We start from the raw sequence: 15,274 nt of genomic DNA on the forward strand, positions 1-15,274 counted from the left end.
TCTGGCTTAAGAGTGAAACGGTTCTAGGATTCCTGAAGCCACTCCTTGTGCAACAGTCTGTTTTGCCAGAAATAACCCTGGAGGCCTTGAGGAGGGTGGAAACAGGACCCATTGCATCACGGTTGCTAGGTAACCAGCCGCCTGGCGCCTGCCGGCCTTGTATAGCCCTCTGGTGGTTGTTTTGGCGCACTGTATGCTCTGTCGGTTGAGTAGGGGGAAGGCTGCCACCTGGCGGATCCGATTTAATCCCAGGTTTCATTCAAGCGGGTTCAGTTTCCAGAGGACTCTGGGAGGAGGTTCATGGAGGGTTAATGACGCCCTGGCATCACATGAACCTTTCCTTCTGGAGCTGGCTCTGCAATCCTATTCTTATCTGATTTGACCTCTCCTTTTCTGTCGTGGGTTCAGGCCTATAGCTAGTGCCTGGGGCAGGCAGGGGACACAGCACTTGAGATGTTTACTGCCTTCCTAAGTCAGAACAGAGACTATAGTATCGGGCTGTCATCATGTTTTATGCATTTCATCCCAGTCTCGGATGGTGTCATGCCTTTGACTGGCTCCCCTAGCCTACGTGAAGACAAAAGTCTTGTTAGATGGACCATGACAAGGTAGAATGTCAAAATAACTCTGCCAAGGATCAAAACAAAGGTCAGAGGCAAAGCTTAGATGACAGGCAGGTGTGGAGCAGATCTCACACACAGAGAGGGCAGGACCTTATCACAGTCAGGCTTGGCTGACAGGCTTCTGTGAAAGCCCCCTTGCTCTCCGAGCTTGGAGCCCTTTCTGGGTATTAGCTGACAGCTGGCTCTTCTGTTGTTCTTCCTTTACAACTCATGAAGAAGCCTGCTTTTCCCAAGAGCCTTCTCGTGCAAGCGAGAAGGAGGGCTCCATGTGGAGATGAGTCCTAGTCAGGGTTAGTGGCAGGTGACAGAGAGGTTCAGTGAAGTAAAGAGACCCTTTGGCCTCTGATTGAAGGTGAGAACAATATGAAATTAGAGTCAGGTAGCCATGACGACCAATATGGAAAGGACACGGTGAGGATACTGGAGCTGCAGAGGACCAGCTGAAGTTTAGGAGGTCAAGCCTGAGCTGAACCTCACAGGAGACAGAGTTCTGGGGTGCGTGCCTTGAGCAGACCCATAGGGCTTTCTCCACAACCCCAAAAGTCACCAGGAAGGGTGCTGTGAGGGAGAGGAGTGGAGACTAGGTTGATTCTGTAAGAGATGGGCTGACAAGACCATTCCATACATCCAGGCTTGGACCTGGGTGACTAGACTGAATGTCATTTGAGGATATTTGGAATTTATCCCAAAGTTGGTAGTCCCCATGTTTCCACTGACCATCTCTTGACTGGGCCTTTGGCCATATCCTCTCAAGGGCCTGGGACCTTTGAGGACAATTTTTTTAAAGCATAGAGGGGCATCAGTAGAGAGGTGTTCTGTTCCTACAGCACAGCTTGAGAGGGGAGGGGTGGATATTACCAGACAGCTGTTCTGGAGTATGGCCCTCCAAACAAAACAGCTGCTGTGATGAATGAGTTATGCCTGCTTGTAAGAGAGCATCAGGAGAGGCCTGTAGGCTGTTGGCATTTCCCCAGAACAGGGCTTGGACAAGGTCATCAGAGACTGTAATGACTTCTCAAAGCCATCTGTGTGCAATTCTGCCTTGATTGCACTTAGTGTGTTCAGGGGGCACGACCTCAAGGTCTCGGGAGGTGCTAGGTCTCTGGCAGCTAGAGTATGTAGGCGGGGAAAGGTTATTAGAAGGATGCTTCATTTATTTGCCTATGTATGGGGAAGTCACCATCCATGCTGGGTTCCTTGCCCATGCTCTGTGATCAGTCAACTTGCGGGTTCTCCAGAGTGAACTCTGTGGGATCCTACTTCAGTTTGTTGTTGGGACCTTATAAGGAGTGGGTAGACTTTGTTTATGTCTCCTCAAGGAAAACCTTCTTCCAATAGGAGTTGAGGAAGGGGGAGAAAGGTCATGGTCTATTAAACAACCAGCCCAGCTTCTATGGCTTAGGGAGTAGGCAGGTGCAAAGTGTTGGGGTCAGGGTGGGGACTTTACTCTTCTTTGTAAGTTTCAAAGTAAGATTATGGGCAAGAGTCACACCTTGGCCAAGTGTCCGGGTTCTCATTATCCTTGGACAAGTTTAAGTCCATTCGTGGCCCAGAGTTCTAACTCCTTTTCTTTGTACAAGGAAGGTGACTGTCACTGTCCTGGTTCCATGCTGAGGATTCAGCTCACTTAAGACAGCTGAGGACCCTGTGACAGCTTCTGCTGTCAGAGCTTGTGGACCATCTGCTCCTACTGTCCTACACACCTCCTTTAGGGTACAGAAGCTGGCAGTAATGTGTACCATTTGGTAGGCCAGATGACATCTCTTCTTGTATCATATCAGGTGACTCAAATAATCACCATGGCTGTTGACACTTGGCCCTCTCAAAGGGAGTTCTAAGCAGCAACGGGGAAACAAAGCTAAACTCAAGGGCACCTGTACCAACACAGCCTGCTGCTCAGCTCTCAATGAAGCCATTGCTGAGAACCAGCAAAAAGCAGATTCTGGCAGTGCCTACCAGTGGCCTGAATCCAAGGTGGCAAATTAGAAAATGCAGAGTGAGGAATTTGGTTTCCAGATAAATTATTCAATCATTTGAATTTGATCCATTTCATGTCTCATCCATTGTGGCGGGGGGAGCACAGGCTCCAATATTCATAGGATTTATGTTCTGTGAGGAAGATTTACCGTTTGAGCAGGCTGCTGGGATTATTTTCAATTTCCTAGGAACTGTTTCTTAATATCGAACGATGCTTTATCAAATGCTAACTAAGCAGACAGTCACTGGGATATTCTCTGGGTGACAGATGAATCACAGTGTTTGTAGGTGATGGAAAAGAGTTGCTCAGAGCTCATCCATATCCTGTGTCCTGGGAGAGAAGTGGAGGCCAGGCATAGCTTGGGTCAAGGTACAGTGGAGCATGGAGCTGGTGCAAAGACAGAAGGGAAGGGGGCTCTGAGGAAGCGTGCCTCTGAACCAGGCTTGCTTCTACAGTGGCTTAGTGTCTCCTCGTACGCCACCAGACCCACCCTGCACCCATTGATTGTGCTTTCTGTGAGGTAGGCAGAGACTAAGTCTAAATCGTGGAGGGAGGGATGGACAAATGTCAGAGTAGGAAGGACCACATGGTTCTAAACTCATCTCCTTTAGGATCCAGCATTGCCACGTGTGACACCAATAGAGCTTTCAAAGAATTACAAAGAAAGATCTTGTTTCTCGTATTCGTTTCTATTAAAGTTGCCATTTCACTGTGGCTGATAGGAATAATGCCCTAGAGCCCAAAGAGGCAATGTGGACATCCTTCTGAGACAGTTTGTAGAATTTTAATCTAGCAACATGGTTGCTCTGGCCGGAATAAGTCATGCCCTTAGCACATGCCTTTAATCCTAAACAATGCAGCTAAGATTAGTTTCTATAAGGAATCAGCCATGTTTGAAGGTGACGACTAATTGAGGGACAAAGTGACAAATCAGAGAAAGATTTGACAGAATGAGTCAGAGATAGGATACACCCAACTCTCAAGGGAACAGCATAGGAAAGAGGAGATATTTAAGAGCAGTGCAGGGGGAGAGAGAGAGAGAGAGAGAGAGAGAGAGAGAGAGAGAGAGAGAGAGAGAGAGAGAGAGAGAGAGAGAAGTGAGTTGGAAACCAGTTGGGAGTGAGTGCAGTACAATGGGGTTGAGTTCATTCATGAGTTCTGTGCAGAGCAGCAGAGGCAGTTGAAGCCAGAGAATAAGAAGAAGCCAGAAGGTTAGAACAGATTACCAGAGTTAGTTTGAGGCCAAACAGAACAATTCAGTCAGAAGCCGAGAGAAGCCAGATTGAATCAGTCAGCTTGGAGAGGAGTTTGAGACGCAATGAGCACAGTAAGTCTCTGAGATGGCAATTAGTGCAGAGAGTAGAGGTTGTAACAGTTGGAGAAAGAGATGTTGATGATGCTGTCCCGAGTGCCAGGCTGACAAGCTGACATTGGTGGGCTAAAGAGAAAGTACAACCATGTTTTCCAGTTGCTGCAGGAGATGAGAAAGGAAGATTAGGAAGTCAACCTGCTCTTCTTGGACCCTGGGTCCATCTGTGCTTCCTACTCTACCAATAGCTCCTCAAGATACCAGATCATGTTCTTCATGATTGCTTTGGCAGACAAGTCATAGATGGGACATTTGTAGGTACTTTTTCCAAAGCCAGGATGACCGGAGATGGTGTTCAGCTCTCTCTTCTTCCCTCCAACCCTCTCAGTTTCTTAGTGTGTCATACGGTCTCTCTGTATCCCATTCATCCAAAGAATGTAATAAAGCCTTGAACTCTGGGTGTGGTGGTGCACATCTGTAATCCAGCATTTGGGAGCCACAGCAGTGTTTGAGGTCATACAGCGAGAATTGTCTCAAAAGTCAGGCAAGGGAAATGGTGAAGTCCAGGAAGGAGTCTATGTGTTGATGAGCTTTGAAGCCCAGACTCAAGTACTCTCATCCTATCGATCTTTGGAGTACACTTTAAGGCCTGACAGGGATTTTGTCTTCTGCTTCCACTCATATTGGTTCTAGGTTCATTATTTAGAAGGAATTGGAAGTCCAGTGGTGCCTACCTGTGGAGTCCTTCTGTTTGGGATCAGCAGACTATTCATAAACAGGAGTTGTTAGCAAGTGGGTAGCAGCTTCCTGCTTCCCTGAGCCTTCCAGGTTCCGTCTGTGTAGTTAGATGCCCTGTAGACCGCACTGGTACATGTGGAGGGTGAGTTGGCAAGCTGTGACAGTTCACCATGAAAGACTCTGCTGCATCTTCACATTCTAAGTAGCTGAGGGAGGTTGTGCAGCTTTCCAAGTGTTAGGTAGAAGGAAGCGAGTGGGTGAGAGTTTAGGAAGAACAGACTTCTGGGAACCCTGAAGGGAACTCTAGCCTAGACTAAAGCCTAGAGTGGCTAAGAGCACTGGAGTATATTATTTTAGAGTGTGTGTGTGTGTGTGTGTGTGTGTGTGTGTGTGTGTGTGTGTGTTGGGACAGAGACTTGCTATGTAGCTCTGACTGGCTTGGCGCCCTCTATGTAACTCAGGTTGACCTTGAACTCAGCATTTCTCCTGCCCTATGCTCCCGAGAGCTAAGATTATAGGCACGAGCCATTACAACTGGAATAGACATTATATTTTGTTGTCTTTTGAGACATAGTCTCTCTATGTAGCCATGGCTGTCTTAAAACTCACTCTGTAGATCAGAACCTACAGACAACTGCCTACTTCTATTTCTCAAGTTCTGGGATTAAAGGTTTGTATCAACACACCCTGCCATAATTTTTTTTAATTAAAAATTTGTGTGCACGCGCATGCATGCACATGCGTGGTATGTGTGTGTGTGTGTGTGTGTGTGTGTGTGTGTGTGTGAGTTAGAGAACAATATAGGGGGGTTGTACCAACCATGTGGGTACAGGAATCCAATTCAGATCACAAGGCTTGGCAGCAAGTGCGATTATCTGCCAAGCCATCCTGCCGGCCTGTGAACATTTAAAATGGTTCCCTTGTGTCAAGGCAAATAGCCATGGCCCTTGGCCCTTTCCATTTCAGGCACTGTTTCCCTAGTGGAGGAGGGCACACATATTGGTGCTTACGATGGCTTGACATTGTGTTTGGATAGTCTGTCAATTCGTGGTTAGGTGTCTCTACATGTCATAGAGAAAACTCAAGCAGTTCTGCAGCTGCATTAGAGGCTGAAGTAAATTTATAAGGCAAAAATAAGGGAGTTGGTGCAGAGAGAGAACTGGACATTCAGCAGGTGCATATGGCACAAATCATGACAATCATATGACAGAGGTGTCCCTCTCCCTCTCTCCTATCCCTCTTCCCCTCCCTCTTCCCCTCCCTCTCCTCTCCCCCCTCTCTCTCTGTGTTAGTAGTGATGGAACTCAGGGGTCGTATATGCTAGATGAACTGTCTGTCCCAACTCTCACTTTGACCTTTTGAAAAACATGCCTCCTTCAATCTCAGAGCATCTAACATAAAGTCAGAATTGACAGCTCCATCCTAAACTTGTATTTTTTCCGATGAATCATTTCGGACCTCATTTCCATAACAGTTTAAAGCAATCTCTTATTACTGCTTCTCCTTGCTACCGAAATGCAAATGCACAGTTTGCATATTTATTTTAGAATGCTGCAGGGCAGGAACCAAGCCTATTTTTACTCTTCCCTTTACCAGGCAACAGAGAGCCACACATGACAGTCTGCACTGCCCCCAGGTTGTGATCTGGGAGCATCCTTTGCTGGTTTTGCTGTCACTAAGGGCATTGTGACTGAGTGGCCAGAACCTCAAGACTAGAAGCTGTAAGTCCTGAATCCTAGCTACCAATTGGCAGCTTGGGCTGTGCTGTCAATTCCTTCTGGGAGATATAGAATTTGGCTGCAGGGACTCTTGCAAGGACCTTGTTCTCCCAAATGACCTTGACCACTGTAGTACTTGGGAGACGTAGAAAAGAGGCTGCCCTAGGGAATTAATAACTTCAGGAACTTCTTCCTAAAGCCGCTTCAGATAGAGCAGAACATAGAAGCTTTCTTTGCTAGGCCCAAGAAAATCAGGAATTCTAGAGCCATAGAATGTAGGGCGCCCTCCAGTGGTGAACAACGGTACTGCGCATGTGCAGGTTTTGCACCTGGTGTCAGTTGGCCGTTAATATGCTAAAGAGGGGTGGTACCATGCTAGTGAGGTGATTCATTCTCCGCCAATCCCTGGAGGACAAGTAGTGGGGTGATAGTGGGGTGACCCGTGCCCCACCAATCCCTGAGAGATTATTAGCATACTGTTGTGAATATAAGGCGAGCAACTTTGCCGCTCGTGGTCCCCTGTCCCTGTTCAAGAGAGCTGTAACACTAAGAGAGCTGTAACACTAAGAAGAGCTGTAACACAGTAAAGGCTTGTTCGCAGAAGAATCCTGTTGCCACACGTCGTTCTTACTGGCGGGACATTAGGTGCGCGACAAGTAGTGCCGAGGGGACCCTTCAGTGTGCTGAAGAGGATTCAGAACTGCGAGAAGGTAAATTAAAAGGTAAGCTTCGAGAGGCATGCCCCTTTTTGGATTTAAGAGAGCATGTCAGAAACGGAGCAGAGTGAGAAATTAGGAGCACGCAAAAAGAAAAAGGTTACTAAAACAAAAGTGAAAGAGATACAAAAGGCGGAAGAAATGCCGCTGGAGGAAAAAATAGGTATGCCCCGGAGGATGAAGTACAAGTCATCCGGAGAGGATACTTTGTATCCATTAAAAGAATCAGAAGCCTTAGAACTGGCTGGTAGTGACTCTGAGCAAGAGTTGTCAGAGTCGGAGGAGGAGGAATTAGAGGAAGAGGCAGCCATATAAGAGGAAGAAAGATATGGGCCTAGGTGGAGAGCCACTGTGAAGAAACCTAAAGTTATGGATCCTTTGTGGGCAAGGCTGGTAATTTTGTTTCTTTTTTTCTTTGTGTGGGATAGAGAAGCCACAGACAGCAAGCTTAAGCCAGGAACAAAACCTCTTTGGCGAATGGTCCCTGCCTGCTTAGAGGATAAACGATGTGAGGAAGCTGGTTGGACAGGTCAGAGGGTCCTTGCAGAGCAACAAGAAAGTATGTCAGAGGGAGAAAAGGTCTCGAAAGAAAAAAAGAAAAGAAAAGGAGATAAAAGGAACAGAGAGAAGGTAGAGATAAAAAATGGGGTCAGTGCAGCTTTTGTTGTGGCTCAAGTTGAGGCTATTGCTAGGTATGTGATTAGGCTCTGGAAACCTCACAGAGTCATACTGATCAGATTTGATAGAGGTAGACCGCCTGAAAATTTATTCAGGAGAATCAAACAAAAAGATAAACTTGAGTGTGCCTACTTGGATTCCTGGTCTCAAGGAGATTTAGCAAGTGACAAGGTGCTTCTCTCTTTTTTTTTTTAAAGATTTATTTATTTATTATATATATAAGTACACTGTAGCTGTCTTCAGATACACCAGAAGAGGGCATCGGATCTCTTTACAGATGGTTGTGAGCCACCATGTGGTTGCTGGGAATTGAACTCATGACCTCTGGAAGAGCAGTCGGGTGCTCTTAACCGCTGAGCCATCTCTCCAGCCCCGACAAGGTGCTTCTCTTAAAAAAGCAGTTTCAATCAGCCCTTGGAGCCTTGCACCTGTAGCTAAGATATGTGTAGCCACTTCAATTTTGTTTTCTGACTGGTTTTAAATGTATAAATATTCTCTACATGCCTTGGTTATGGACTATTGGCTTTCAAGTTATTGGATATGGTTTAAAAAAATGTAACATTGATAACAGAAAGTTGACATAAAACTGGTAAATTTGGACGGAGTCATTCTAGACAACATGTGGCATGAGCCAATCTAGGGAAACAGGTCTAAATTGGGATGCCTTTGCTACAATTTTTTACTGAACATCCAGTGATCTTTCCTAAGATCACTGCCTCAGAGCCTTTGTATGGAGTGTTAGATATTTATACAGATGGCTCCAAGACAGGTGTAGGTGCCTATATGGTTGATTCTCAAGAACCAGTATTAATTCAATACAGTCCAGGTACCCCCCAAATTACAGAATGTAAAATTGTATTGGAAGTTTTCAAAAGATTTCATGATTCTTTTAATTTAATTTCTGACTCTGCTTATGTAGTTAATGTTGTGCGCTCACTTGAAATTGCAGGGCCAATTCGGTCGACTAGTACTGTATGTCAAATTCTTTTAGAATTACAAAATTTGATTTGGGCCAGAAAAAATAAATTTTTTATACAACATATTTGAGCCCATACTAATTTGCCTGGTCCCATGACCAGTAATAACACCCTGGTGGATGCTAGTACTCGTAGAGAGTTTATTTTTCATGCCGCTCTGGTTGATCTCGCTAGAGAATTTCATCAAAAGTTTCATGTACCTGCCTTTACTCTTCAACAAAAATTTAAAATCTCTAGAGCTGCAGCTCGTGATGTGGTGTTACATTGCCAAAATTGTGTTCAATTTCACCACCCTCCTCATGTGGGGATTAACCCTCGTGGTCTGATCCCACTAAAACTTTGGCAGATGGATGTCACACACATATCTCAATTTGGAAATTTAAAATATGCTCATGTTTCTGTTGATACCTGTTCCGGTATTATACACGCTACTCTGATGACTGGTGAAAAGGCTCGTAATGCCATTAGCCATTGCTTAGAGGCATGGGCAGCCTGGGGAAAGCCTGATAGTCTCAAGACAGACAATGGGCCTGCCTACACTGCAAAGTCCTTTCAGGCATTTTGCCAGACAATGCAGGTCAAACATACTACAGGATTGCCATACAATCCCCAAGGTCAAGGAATTGTGGAAAGGGTACATCGTACCTTAAAAGAGCTTATAAAAAAACAAAAAGAGGGAATTGCCAGCAGCCGAACACCAAAAGAACAACTTTCTTTAGCTCTTTTTACTCTAAATTTCTTAATTTTGGATGTGCATGGCCGCTCTGGCGCGGATTGCCATGCTACTACTACATCTATAACTAATGCAGAAGTAAAGTGGAAGGATGTCTTAACTGATGAATGGCGTGGCCCAGATCCCGTGATTTTGAGATCTAGGGGAGCGATTTGTGTTTTTCTGCAGAATCAAGAAAATCCAATTTGGGTACCCGAGTGCTTGACTCGAAAATTGCCTTCTGCTCTTCCTGAAGATGAAACTACGAACCCTACTATTACTACTGGGAATGGTAATACAGGTTAATTCGCTCACCCTGTGGGCTATTGCCAGATCCTGGCCAGTACCCATGCCAGTTCATAGCAATTCTACTGTTTTGAGAATAAGACTGGCAAGCATAATCTCTGGCCTTGGTTTCAATGGATGCTGTCCAATGAGCAAGGGGCATATACATCCCTGACCCCCTTTGCTAGGTTGATGGGTGAGAACTTCGTGCTGTATAATGTTTCAGCTACCAGAAAAGGTGATACCAGGTTGATCAATATTCAATATAATAACCTCTTGGCAAATAATATTGCCACTAGTACTTCAGTATGTGTTAGATCACCTTTTTTTCTTTCTGATAAGCACTAATGTCAGCAATGGTGTTTTAAATTGTAATAGCTCTGATGTAGTCTGCTATTTAGCTGAATGCTGGATGGCACCAATGACACCTCAGTGATGGTTAAGATTCCCTCCTTTGTGCCAATCCAAGTGGAGGCAAATCCAGATAGCTTTCCTATTCTTAATTTACTGAGAGCCAAAAAAGATTTTGGAATTACGGCAGTCATAATTTCAGCCACTGTGCTGTCTGCTGCCGCAGCTACCACAGCTGCAATCGCTATGACCAATCAAATACAGACGGCTGAGACTGTCAATCAGATTGTAAAAAGAACTGCAGTGGCGCTAGAGATACAAGAAGAATTTAATACCCATTTGGCATCTGGCCTTCTATTAGCCAATCAAAGGATAGATTTAGTTCAAGAACAAATTGAAGCACTGTATCATATGACACAGCTGTCTTGTGTTTCCTCCCTCAGAGGTTTATGCATTATTCCTTTGTGAGCTAACTTTTCTCAGCATTTTCAACAGAGCAAAGAAATTTCGAATTATCTGAAAGGAAACTGGTCCATGAAAGCAGAGCAACTATCAAGACAATTGCTGATGCAGATTGCTGTCCTCAACAGCACTAGGTTGGACCCCATCACAGTTGAAGACTTTACCTCATGGATTACCAATGCTTTCTCCCTTGTTAAGGAGTGGGCGGGCATGTTTGCCTGGGGAGCTATTGTCCTTCTGGGATGCAGAATAGATCTCTGCCTTATTGGCCGTTTAAAAAGAGAACATGCCAGACACAAAGTGGTTGTTTACCAGGCTATGACCGCCATCAAAAAGGGTGCTTCTCCCAACATATGGCTGGCCTCTTTGAAAGATTAAGAGTTCGCCCTAGATCATTTTTGTCACTGTCACGTGGAGTCATTGTATCCAGAGACGGGCAACTTTCCTCAAGCTCGGACCAACCTAAGACATGGGGCCCGGTGGCGATAGGGTAACTCTACGACGGGTAAGGCCGAGTTTGGATGAGAACGACCTAAGACAGGAGCAATGACAAGATTGAGGTGACACCCAGATCTAGACCAGTCATTTTATTAAACAAAAAAGGGGGAGATGTAGGGCGCCCTCCAGTGGTGAACAACGGTACTGCGCATGCGCAGGTTTTGCACCTGGTGTCAGTTGGCCGTTAATATGCTAAAGAGGGGTGGTACCATGCTAGTGAGGTGATTCATTTTCTGCCAATCCCTGGAGGACAAGTAGTGGGGTGATAGTGGGGTGACCCGTGCCCCACCAATCCCTGAGAGATTATTAGCACACTGTTGTGAATATAAGGCGAGCACTTTGCCGCTCGTGGTCCCCTGTCCCTGTTCAAGAGAGCTGTAACACTAAGAGAGCTGTAACACTAAGAAGAGCTGTAACACTAAGAAGAGCTGTAACACTAAGAAGAGCTGTAACACAGTAAAGGCTTGTTCGCAGAAGAATCCTGTTGCCGCACGTCGTTCTTACTGGCGGGACATTAGGCGCGCGACAATAGAAGACCAGATAGGAAAAGGATGTGGGGTCCACCATGACCTTAGAGAATGATTTGGGGGTCAGACTTAGGTAGCTGTAAGAGATGATCAGAATTCAACTAGATATTTTGATATAAAACCACCATGGTTAGTCTTAACATCCAGAGTTCTATGATCTTACAGGTAGCATATAGAAATGACAAAAAGTCAAAACAAAACAAAACAAAACAAAACACCCCGGGCTGGAGAGATGGCTCAGCGGTTAAGTGCACTGACTGCTGTTCCAGAGTCCTGAGTTCAAATCCCAGCAACCACATGGTGGCTCACAACCATCTGTAATGGGATTTGATGCCCTTTTCTGGCATGTCTGAAGACAGCTACACTGTACTCAACAACAACAACAAGAACAACAAGAACAACAAGAACAACAACAACAAATTAATTAATTAATTAATTAAAAACAAAGACAAAAGACCCAAAAGGGTCTGTACCATTCAGGCACCAGGATATGCTGCTGGCCTTTTTACAATCTGAACTCAAGTTTGTGTGGAAAGCACTCTATCAGCTAAACGATCTCCCTAGTCCAAGGACAAAAGATTCTTTAGAGATAAACAAACACATAGTTCTATGCTTTCAGGGTTAAATAAACACCAAATCAGGTATAATACTTGTGTGGATGCTGTGGACTGGCTTGGAGACGGTCACCTAAGAGGATGAGTTGCTTAGCAACCTGCATCTTTAAATTAGAGATTGGCTCAAACTTGGGCCAGTCCCAGGGCTTCATGGCTCAGTCCACCAACTGGTCTAGGTTCTAGTCAGTGTTCTACTTAGAACCTCTGGCTTGTTAGCATCCTCAGTTAGTTGAGAGGAAGTTACCATCTTCTCCGTGGTAGACATTTTAGTAGCCCTGGGAGCAATACAATTAAGACTGCTAATGTTCAAAGGAATAAAAACTATCATTTTGGTTCTTGCCTTCCGGCTTCCACTGTCTCCCCATTCTCTTTCCCCCTCTCTCTAAGTACTCCAGCTGGCCTCTACTTCTCTTCTCTTCTCTTCTCTTCTCTTCTCTTCTCTTCTCTTCTCTTCTCTTCTCTTCTCTTCTCTTCTCTTCCCTTCCCTTCCCTTCCCTTCCCTTCCCTTCCCTTCTCCTCCTCCTCTCCTCTCTTCTCCTCTCCTTTCTTTCTCTCACCCCCCTCTTGACTACCCTCCCCATGCCCTGACTAAACTCTATTCTATACTATTAAAAATTTCATTTTAATCTCTTCAAAATAAACAATTGGTGCATATGCAATAATAGCTTACAGATGTATACCTTACAACTTATAAAAGATTTTGGCTTATTACAGTAATACATCACACTTAGCATTCTACTGTAATGTTTGTTCTCTCCTTGATATGTGTAATTCTTTTTTTTAAAGCATGCTCACTTATTTTTTTAAATTTATTTATTTATAACATATAAGTATACTGTAGCTGTCTTCAGACACACCAGAAGAGGGCATCAGATCATTACAGATGGTTGTGAGCCACCCTGTGGTTGCTGGGATTTGTACTCAGGTCCTCTGGAAGAGCAGTCAGTGCTCTTAACCACTGAGCCATCTCTCCAGCCCGATTCTTTTCAAGTTGAAATCTAAGATTATATCGACTTTGTAACACTTAGCGGAATTTAAGTTTCACTTTTTTCCCTCAATTTATTAAGTCTATTTGAAAAATCACTTTTGTACCTTGGGAAGTTTGTCAGTCAGGTGAAGTATCTAAAATGGAATCAAATACATTAAATGTCACTGGTTCTTGACCTAAAGTTATTTTCAAGTGTAGTATCAAACATAAAATTTATAAATACTACTTATGATATTAAAGAGGTTTAATTAAGTGTATACATGGGACAAAGCATTAATCGAATGCCTTCCAAAATGCTTACTGGTATTTATTAGCATTGTTAAATAGGACAATAAACTGGGCAATGGTGGCACACACCTTTAATCCCAGCATTTAGGAGACAAAGGCGGGCAGATCTCTGAGCTCGAGGCCAGCCTGGCCTACAAAGTGAGTCCCAGGACAGCCAGGGTTACACAGAGAAACCCTGTCTCAAAAATAAATAAAAATAAATAGGACAATAAGATTCTTCATTTGCTTTATAAGCTTGAGGAAGGGCTATAGATGTCTAAATCTGTAAACTAAATATTAATTCTCACCTTTTGGCTTTTGGCTCGGAGGAGGCTACGGTGCAACTTTCTTTGGTCAGCCCGAACCCAGATTCATCTAACACCAGCTGCCTCCACCCATGCCGCCCAAGTTCTACCCCAAGGAGATCAAAGTTGTGGACCTGAGATGCACCGGAGGCTAGGTTGGCACCACATCTGCCTTGGCCCCAAGATCAGTCCTCAGGCTTTGTCTCCAAAACACAGTTGGTGATGACACTGCCAAGGCTACCAATGACTGGAAAAATCCCAGGTTACAGTGAAACTGACCATCCAGAACAGACAGGCCCAGACTGAGTGGTACCCTCTGCCTCTACCCTGATCCCCAAAGCCCTAGAGAAGCCAACAAGAGTCAGGAAGAAGCAGAAGAACATTAAACGCAGTGGAAACATTACTTTTGATGAGATTGTCAACCTTGTCTGACAGATGCAGCACTGGTCTTTGGTTTGGCATCTCCTGACTAAGACTATTTCTCTTGCTTTAATCATTCCTTAGTTGCGTGTAGTTCTTAGTGTAGGCTTGAGGTATGGTCATCCTCTACCCCATCCCATGTTCCTGAGTTGGCTGGTGTGTGTGTGTGTGTGTGTGTGTGTGTGTGTGTGTGTGTGTGTGTGTTCACTTTGGTATGTCAATTGGTGTCTTCCTTGTTCATCTCATGATTAGACAGTCATGTTGGTGAGACTTTATAGATATAGAAGTGTTTTTTTTCCTATGTTCCAAATCCAACCTTAAGGGACATAATCACTTTCCCTCTAATAGGCAAAGATTCATTAGTGTAAGAAAGCCTGGAGAATGGGGAAGTAGAGAAGGGAAACATGGGTTCCGGGGTTGTGAATTTGCTTTCTTTCCAAGGTTGAGCTACTTAAGGGACTCACCTCACTAGAAGAGACTTTGATTTCCTTTGCTCTTTTATTTGGGCTTAGAGAAGTTTTTTTTTTTTTTTCTCTTTTCTTTTTTTCGGAGCTGGGGACCGAACCCAGGGCCTTGCGCTTGCTAGGCAAGCGCTCTACCACTGAGCTAAATCCCCAACCCCAAGAGAAGTTTTGACAACTGAGAGAGCTGGTCTAGGTTTTGGGCTGGGTCTTATCTTTCTGTGCTGCTATAATAAAATATCTTAGGCTGGGAAATCCATAAAGCAAATGAATTTATTTCTTATGGTCTTGGAGGCTAGGAAGTTCAATTTAGCAGATTCAGTGTCTGGTGCTGGGCTGTGTCTCTTTCCAAGATGGCACCTGTTGCTGCTTCCTCACATGGTAAAAAGAGGAGAGAAGGGACTAGAAGGCTTTCTCTGGTACAAGGGCACTAATTCCATTCATGAAGTCAGCACTACCATGATGCACTCACATGAATGGCTAGCTCATCTCTTACACAGGGCCCCTCTCCAACAAGAATTTTGTCAAAACACCTATGTTCTGCAGGTTCTGAGGAGTGCCTCTCAGTAAGCCCTTAGAGGTTACTTTCTGCTGGGCTCTTTGCTCTGCCTATCCATCTAGACATTTCCCGTGGGTGAGAGCAAGGT

General features: G+C 44.7%; 1 long non-coding RNA gene across 2 annotated transcripts in view; it reads right to left on the bottom strand.

The window, feature by feature from the left end:
• The window catches only part of LOC148003797 (uncharacterized), a 39,745-nt gene that overhangs the window by 2,822 nt on the left and 21,649 nt on the right, over window positions 1-15,274 (bottom strand). The window lies entirely within an intron of this gene.

This window comes from Rattus norvegicus, chromosome 9 (genome assembly GCF_021556685.1).
Source record: "Rattus norvegicus strain SHRSP/BbbUtx chromosome 9, alternate assembly SHRSP_T2T, whole genome shotgun sequence".
NCBI lineage: Eukaryota > Metazoa > Chordata > Mammalia > Rodentia > Muridae > Rattus > Rattus norvegicus.